The sequence below is a fragment of the Haliotis asinina genome, chromosome 13 (genome assembly GCF_037392515.1).
Source record: "Haliotis asinina isolate JCU_RB_2024 chromosome 13, JCU_Hal_asi_v2, whole genome shotgun sequence".
NCBI lineage: Eukaryota > Metazoa > Mollusca > Gastropoda > Lepetellida > Haliotidae > Haliotis > Haliotis asinina.
The window spans coordinates 24022357-24031546 of NC_090292.1; positions in this window are offsets into that span (position 1 = coordinate 24022357).

Genomic DNA, 9190 nt, shown 5'->3' on the forward strand with positions numbered 1-9190 from the left:
CCTGGTCAGACAGGACATGATTCATAGTGCCGTTCCACTGAATACTAATCTTCAAGCTGTTGCTATCCAGCTGACCTTGCACATTGCTCTTACTTTGTGCTCACTGTTCTTCGTCAAACTGACCTTCAAAGTTTGTATGACCAGCTACCAAAGCCCTGCATCATTATGGGCGACTTAAATGGGCACAACCCTCTATGGGGTAGTACAACTACAAACAATAAAGGGGAAGTTATTGAAGATTTTATTTCCGATAATAATTTATGTGTTTTTAATGCTGATTCCAATACTTACTTGCATCCAGCCACTGGAACGTATTCTGCACTTGATCTAACTCTCACAGAGTCGAACAAAATACTGCCTTGTGGAACACCCTGATCCTGATTGTAATGATCAGACATTGTAGAACCCACTCGGACTTGAAATTGTCTGTTATTTAAAAAGTTGGCTATGAATTCAGGCAAACGACCTCGCAAACCGAAATCATGTAAATCTCTCAAAATGCCATATTTCCAAGTAGTGTCATATGCCTTCTCAAGATCAAAAAAGATGGACACAGCATGTTGTTGATTAATCAGCGCATTTTTCACAAATGATTCTAAACGCACTAAGTGATCGACTGTACTTCTGTTTTTTCGGAAACCACATAGTATGTCTGCGATAAGGTTATTTGTTTCCAAGTACCGAACAAGTCGATTATTTATCATGCGTTCCATGGTCTTGCAAACACAGCTTGTTAGTGAAATAGGTCGATAATTGGACGGATCCGTATGATCACGTCCAGATTTAGTTATTGGTACTACTATGGCGTCCCGCCATGAGGGAGGAAAGTTACCCGATGTCCAAATCTCATCAAAAATATTTAGAAGAGTTTCTAGGCAGGATTCTGGTAAGTGCCTCAGGAGTTGATAATGTATGTTATCATCTCCTGTAGCTGTATCATGAGCTTGATCAAGGGCAGTATGGAGCTCATGAATAGAAAAAGTTTCATTATAATCTTCCCCATTAACTGATTTGAAATTAATAGTTTTCTTTTCTTGTTGTTTTTGATACTGCTGGAATTTAGGTAAATAATTAGAAGAGGAAGAATTATAATGAGATTCTTCTATTGTTACAGGACTTTAAACCTTCAGCATTGTGTCTACAGGAGACGTATCTGAAACATACTGATGTTTTTAACGTAAGACAATATAGTGGCTACCATTCACTTTCTCCCCATGGGGGACAAAGCTACAGGAGGATCTAGTATCCTGGTCAGACAGGACATGATTCATAGTGCCGTTCCACTGAATACTAATCTTCAAGCTGTTGCTATCCAGCTGACCTTGCACATTGCTCTTACTTTGTGCTCACTGTTCTTCGTCAAACTGACCTTCAAAGTTTGTATGACCAGCTACCAAAGCCCTGCATCATTATGGGCGACTTAAATGGGCACAACCCTCTATGGGGTAGTACAACTACAAACAATAAAGGGGAAGTTATTGAAGATTTTATTTCCGATAATAATTTATGTGTTTTTAATGCTGATTCCAATACTTACTTGCATCCAGCCACTGGAACGTATTCTGCACTTGATCTAACTCTCATAGAGTCGAACAAAATACTGCCTTGTGGAACACCCTGATCCTGATTGTAATGATCAGACATTGTAGAACCCACTCGGACTTGAAATTGTCTGTTATTTAAAAAGTTGGCTATGAATTCAGGCAAACGACCTCGCAAACCGAAATCATGTAAATCTCTCAAAATGCCATATTTCCAAGTAGTGTCATATGCCTTCTCAAGATCAAAAAAGATGGACACAGCATGTTGTTGATTAATCAGCGCATTTTTCACAAATGATTCTAAACGCACTAAGTGATCGACTGTACTTCTGTTTTTTCGGAAACCACATAGTATGTCTGCGATAAGGTTATTTGTTTCCAAGTACCGAACAAGTCGATTATTTATCATGCGTTCCATGGTCTTGCAAACACAGCTTGTTAGTGAAATAGGTCGATAATTGGACGGATCCGTATGATCACGTCCAGATTTAGTTATTGGTACTACTATGGCGTCCCGCCATGAGGGAGGAAAGTTACCCGATGTCCAAATCTCATCAAAAATATTTAGAAGAGTTTCTAGGCAGGATTCTGGTAAGTGCTTCAGGAGTTGATAATGTATGTTATCATCTCCTGTAGCAGTATCATGAGCTTGATCAAGGGCAGTATGGAGCTCATGAATAGAAAAAGTTTCATTATAATCTTCCCCATTAACTGAGTTGAAATTAATAGTTTTCTTTTCTTGTTGTTTTTGATACTGCTGGAATTTAGGTAAATAATTAGAAGAGGAAGAATTATAATGAGATTCTTCTATTGTTACAGGACTTTAAACCTTCAGCATTGTGTCTACAGGAGACGTATCTGAAACATACTGATGTTTTTAACGTAAGACAATATAGTGGCTACCATTCATTTTCTCCCCAGGGGGACAAAGCTACAGGAGGATCTAGTATCCTGGTCAGATAGGACATGATTCATCGTGCCGTTCCGCTGAATACTAATCTTCAAGCTGTTGCTATCCAGCTGACCTTGCACATTGCTCTTACTTTGTGCTCACTGTATGTACCACCTTCATCAGTTCTTCGTCAAACTGACCTTCAAAGTTTGTATGACCAGCTACCAAAGCCCTGCATCATTATGGGCGACTTAAATGGGCACAACCCTCTATGGGGTAGTACAACTACAAACAATAAAGGGGAAGTTATTGAAGATTTTATTTCCGATAATAATTTATGTGTTTTTAATGCTGATTCCAATACTTACTTGCATCCAGCCACTGGAACGTATTCTGCACTTGATCTAACTCTCACAGAGTCGAACATTGTCAATGAATTTGAATGGCCTGTACATGATGACCTTTGCGGAAGCGATCACTTCCCTACGCTCCTGAAATTTATAGCACCAGGTGACAATCCACCTTCATCCCGGTGGAATTTCACTAAGGCAAATTGGCATGTATATGAGCAATTATGCGTTGAAAAATTAACACCTGATTACTGCAGTAATGTACCAGATCCCATCTTGATGTTCTCAACACAACTGAATGAAATTGCTGATCAAACCATTCCTAAGTCCTCTGCAACTCCTCATATTAGTAAACCATGGTTTACTGACGAATGCAAACAGGCAAGAAAACGTAGGAAGAAAGCAGAAAAATATTTTCGCAGACATCCTACTGTTCATAACTTCAACAACGTTAAAATTACTAGTGCTAAGGCACGACGTACGTATAAGCAAAACAAGCGCCAATCTTGGAGGAACTATGTTTCAAAAATTAATTCATGTACACCCATGTCTAAGGTGTGGAACATGGTTCAGCGAATAAAAGGCAAAGGTTCAAAATCTGCTGTTCACCATCTTAAAGATGGTGACAAATTAGTAACTAACAAAGCAGACATTGCAAATAAAATTGGCGAAACTCTTGCCAAAAACTCATCATCAGCAAATTATGTTCCTGAGTTTCAGAGGTATCAGAAACACCAGGAAAAGACAAAAGTTAATTTCGATTCCAATAATGGTGAAGACTATAATGAAGTGTTTTCGTTACATGAGCTCCACACGGCTCTTGATCAAGCTCATGATACTGCAGCAGGTGATGACAATGTTCATTACCAGCTATTGAAACACTTGCCTGAACCATGTCTGGTCACACTTTTAGATATATTTGACCAAATATGGACGTCTGGAATTTTTCCTCCCTCGTGGCGTAATGCCATTGTAGTTCCAATACCAAAACCTGGCCGGGATCACACGGACCCATCAAATTACAGACCGATATCTTTAACCAGCTGCGTCTGTAAAACCATGGAACGAATGGTAAATAACAGATTAATTTGGTATTTGGAAACCAATAACCTCATTACAAATATTCAATGTGGTTTTCGGAAGAATCGAAGTACTATTGATCATTTAGTACGTTTAGAATCCTTCGTCAAAAATGCTATTATCACCAAACAACACGCAGTATCTATATTTTTTTATCTTGAGAAAGCATACGATACTACGTGGAAGCATGGCATTTTAAAGGATTTACATGATTTTCGTTTACGAGGTCGTTTGCCTCTCTTTAAATCACAGTTTTTAACCGACAGGCAGTTTCAAGTCCGAGTGGGTTCAACCCTGTCTGCTCATTATAATCAGGATCAGGGTGTCCCACAAGGTAGTATTTTGTCGGTCACGCTGTTTAGTATTAACATAAATAGTCTTTCAAAGGTTTTAAGTGATTCCATTGATGGATCATTATTTGTGGATGATTTTAATATTTCTTGCCGTGGTAACAATATGCGAACTATTGAGAGACAGTTACAAATTTGTCTAAACAAAATTCATAAATGGTGTCTGGAAAACGGGTTTATATTTTCTAAAACTAAAACCAATTGTATAAATTTTTGTAGGAAATACAAACCCCATAAAGACCCCGAATTATCATTAAATGGCACACCCATCAAAGTTGTGAATGAGGCTAAATTTCTTGGTCTCATCTTTGACTCGCATCTAACCTTTCTGCCCCACTTTAAGTACCTCAAAGCCAAATGTCTGAAGGCACTCGATTTGTTAAAAGTTGTTTTTAATTCAAAGTGGGGAGGGGACCAAACTACCCTCCTTCACTTATATAGATCTCTGGTTCGATCGAAACTTGATTACGGTTCCATTGTTTATGGTAGAGCCTGCAAAAGCAACCTAAAGCTATTACATTCTGTACATCACCAAGGTCTGAGGCTATGTCTTGGATCTTTCAAAACATCTCCCATTGACAGTCTCTACGTTGAGGCCGATGAACCATCTCTAAAACTTCGCCGTATCAAATTGTCTTTACAATATATCACAAAGTTATATTCTAATGAATCCAATCCTGCTCACAACTGCGTCTTTAATCCTCTTTATGAGGATTTGTATAATAAAAAAAACTTCACTTGTTCCACCTCTTGGGATCAGAATCCAGCAATTCATTTCTGCTGCTGGCATTGAGTTGAAGACTATTTCTCCTTCCCGGTTTTTTCTTCTCCCCCTTGGCAAATGGTTCGGCCACAAGTTGACCTAACACTGACAATGTTTAAAAAATCAGATACTAATGAACTACAATATAAACAAGAATTCATTCAATTAAAACATAAATATAATACATACAAATCCTTCTTTACAGATGGGTCCAAGGATGGTGGCGCAGTAGCTTGTGGCACTGTCATTGGATCCAGAACAATCTCTTCTAGAATACCTAATGATAGCTCTATTTTACAGCAGAAGCAAACGCAATACTAACAGCTCTTAAATATATTCAAAGACATCCTAAATATAAACTGTATATAATCTTTTCAGACTCTCTTTCTTGTCTTCAGGCTATTAAAAACATATCTTGTAACCATCCACTTTTAACAGAAATTATTGAGTTATATAATGTTCTTGCTACTGGCCAATGCGACATCGTCTTTTGTTGGTTACCCAGCCGCGTTGGCATTTCTGGCAACACAATGGCTGATCTTGCCGCTAAGGCAGCACTCAATAAATCTGTGACACCACTTCTGATTCCATACGCAGACTATAAAGCTACAATTAGATCTTATATCCGTGATCTAATGCAGAAGCAGTGGGACACCCAAGTGGGTATTAATAAATTACATGAAATAAAACCCTATATTGGTTCCACCTACTTGGGTTGTCAGTCTAGATTTGAGGAGGTTGTTATGCGACGATGTCGCATTGGCCATACTAGATATACTCACGAATATATGCTTAAAGGTGAGGATCCTCCGTTTTGTATCCCTTGTGATGAGGGAATCACAGTCAAGCATATCTTGCTTGACTGTATTGATTTTGCCATCACAAGGGATACATATTTTAATGTCAAAACAATGAAGGATCTTTTTAATGTTAATTATCATTTAATCATTGAATTTTTAAAGGAAATAGAATTATTACATAAATTTTGAAAAATAGGTATTGTAAATAGAAAGCTGATATTTTAACCATGGTGGTAAGAATTGTCAACTGCGATCGTTAGTGGCTGTGCCCTCAAAGGGGGTTAAAGTAAAGTAAAATTATTGTCCCCCTGAGAGGATACGTAAGTCCCAAAACTTTCAAAGTGAAATCTAAACTGACCAATTTTTAAACGTAGTATTTTTGTCATTTTAAATTTCGGCTACATTTTCCTACAATCACCAACGGCTGAGGGGATGGTGTAAATCCAGCTAGGGACCATGCAGGTAGCAAAAGTAATGTCAGTCCCCATGGTCCCTAGCATGGTGATCTACCTTCAGTTGTTGGCGATCTACAGCCCGTATTTTATGTTGTATTGTCCAAATAGTGGTATTTGTTTTAACTCTCCACACTAGTTTTAATTGTAACTGTGATATTCTAGTTGTTTTACTGTCCTTTGACGACAGGTGATTATAATGTATACATATTTCATTTCAATGTCAAAATGTTCTCGTCACGATATGGCTGAAATATTGCCGATGTGACGTTAAATATTAACTCACTCACTCACTACCTCTAGCATTAGTAGTTGTTCCACCACAGACTGGGTTTTGGCCATTCAAATCTCCCATAATAATACGCGGTTCTGGGAGTTGGTCATATAGAATTCGTAGTTCAGTCTTCTAAAGAGTTGAAGACGGTGAGATTTACAATGAACACAATGTGAGTGTACCATGTAAAGCGATTAGGAAGGCAATTACTTGAAGATTAGAATTAAATGTAATTTGGCTATTTATAATACTCGTTTTCACTAAGATCCTCCAGTTTCCCTGTCACACGAAGGTGAGAAATAATGATAAACATTGAAACCACATAGGCGCAAAGGATTTTTCTGTGTTCTGTCTCCTGCCGACATAATGCTGATGGCGTATGATCCTGGACTACTAACTGTAATTTGTTGTAATTATACCTTAGTCCACTCCAATTCCACCAAGCAATGTTATTCTGATAACCCATGTTTAAGGGGGATTTACTGGGGATCTACCCCGCACATTTTTAGTGGGTGAGAAACTGTGTGTCCTAGACCAGACGTTGTCGCACAAGTTCATATTCTCAAGAGATCCATATATGTTGACCAACGAAATTTTATTTTGAAATCCTTGAAGGATTATGTTATTGAGCTGTCTCGAGAGGAATCTGGTTTTTAACTTCGGTTGTAGCGATTTGTTGAGAGTTCACTGTTGACTGAGGGGATGGTTCATGATCAGAGGATGTGTCTGACTGGATTTGGGATGTACTAGGAAGTGGTTCTGCTGTTTCAGTAGACATGGCAGGTGAAATAGGTTGAGGAGTATCTGTTGTCATCCATGTTACGTTTGTCTGACAAACTGCACGTAATTTAGTAACTGTGGAAGTGGCTGCTGACGTACTGGCAATGGAAGCATACCTTTGTGTTTGTTCTTAGCTTTGTACCGGTTTCTTTCTGTCTTTAAAACAAAAGGTTTGTGTAACTTCTATTCTATTGACATCCATTTGATTTTTCGTCCATTTTCCAAACAGGATAATTTGAGAATGACGGGTGTTCATCTTTGCAGTATATGTATTGTTTTACATTACTCTCACAATCAATACTGTCAATCCATGCTGAGTGTGTCTTTTCACTGCAGTGATCACACACAACAGATATGCAAATATTTAAACATCGTGCCCAAACTGTTAGCATGTAAAACATCTAAGGGGTTTAGGACCAGCCGACTGGTTGAACCGGGACCATTCAACGGCCCGTCTAGGTGAAGTAAGGGTCCAAGCGGTGTGTTGCTCCTATACCCTCAACCACTAGGATCGCTTGATCCACAGACACAGGGCCGTCACCCTCGACTAACAGGTTGGTGGACCAAATGTGCCCACGGGTTCACAACAGGGGATTGAGCACTTAGCCTTACCCAGCGCCCGCCACGATGTGGTGATCACTTGTGTTTCAACAGTTTATTGTAGCGCCATAATGTCATTTACTGGCTTAGAGTATACACTGATGAGTCATTATAATATGTGCAGGTAGTGGTATATAAATCTGTACATTATATATGCTGTCGCGCTATGGTAATAAGACTGTATGCTGTGGGTAGTGGCGAGCCTTCACGACACGTCTGTATATTTTATGTGCTGATGACCCATGATGATGTCTGTGAGCATGTGTATATGATCTGAGCTGATTTAATCCTGTTTCTGTATTAGACGAACAACAGAGTCATAACTTGTAAAACTTGCAATGATGAATATGATATGGTGACTAAGTTTCCGTGACGTGGTCTTGATGTTGAGGGCGATGACGACGATGGCGATTATGATAATGTTGATGAAGTTTAGTGGAAAATATAAGCTGCAAATGGCATACCATATGTGTTGTTTTGTTTGTAGCACTGCGTGAAGTGCAGAACAATGTTGAGCATCACGTAGTTGTAACACAGTGTTTCGTTTTCATCCAAGTAAGGTAAAGTCGGGCCCGACATTGTATACCTGGAACCAATGCCCGCAACCACCAGAATCCCTTCCTACACTGACATAGGGACGCAACCCAGAGCACACAGGTTGCCCAATTCGGGGTTGATTGTACTGTGGCCTATATACCCCTAGATCCACACGGTGGTCAAGAGCTATCAGCCTTACCCAGCATCCACCGAAATGGTGCCTGCAATTTCTGAATAAATATACAAATATGCTGAAAATAAACTCAACTGAGAGGGTAATTGCAAAACTATTTTTGAAAATAAGCAATATTAAAATGGCCCAACCTTTGCGTTTTAACAATAAATCATGGTAAGTACCTTTCACACAGACAGCCTTCCCACAATTCGTCTCTAGGCATCTCATCCCTCGGCATGCGCCCAATGTACAAGTGGCAGCCTTGACCTGAAGAGAGATGCGAGTTGAAGTAAATGACTTTCTATATCCATTATTATGTCATTTTAGTGATGCATGCTTATCACTAATTGACCTATGATATAAACAGACTATTTAATGCTAACTCAGCCATTTCAGCTTGCCAACAAAGGAAACCTGAAATGGCATAGGGATCTACATACTCTTAAAAAAAGCCACACACTTGACAATTTTAAATTTTCTGCTGGAGCATATCATCGGAAGAATCCTTGGTGCTGCACGCTGGAGATCCACTTGGTATTCTTTGTGTTTCTTAACCATTGTCCTTGTGATACTCCGTGGTGGGTGGGGAGCTCGGA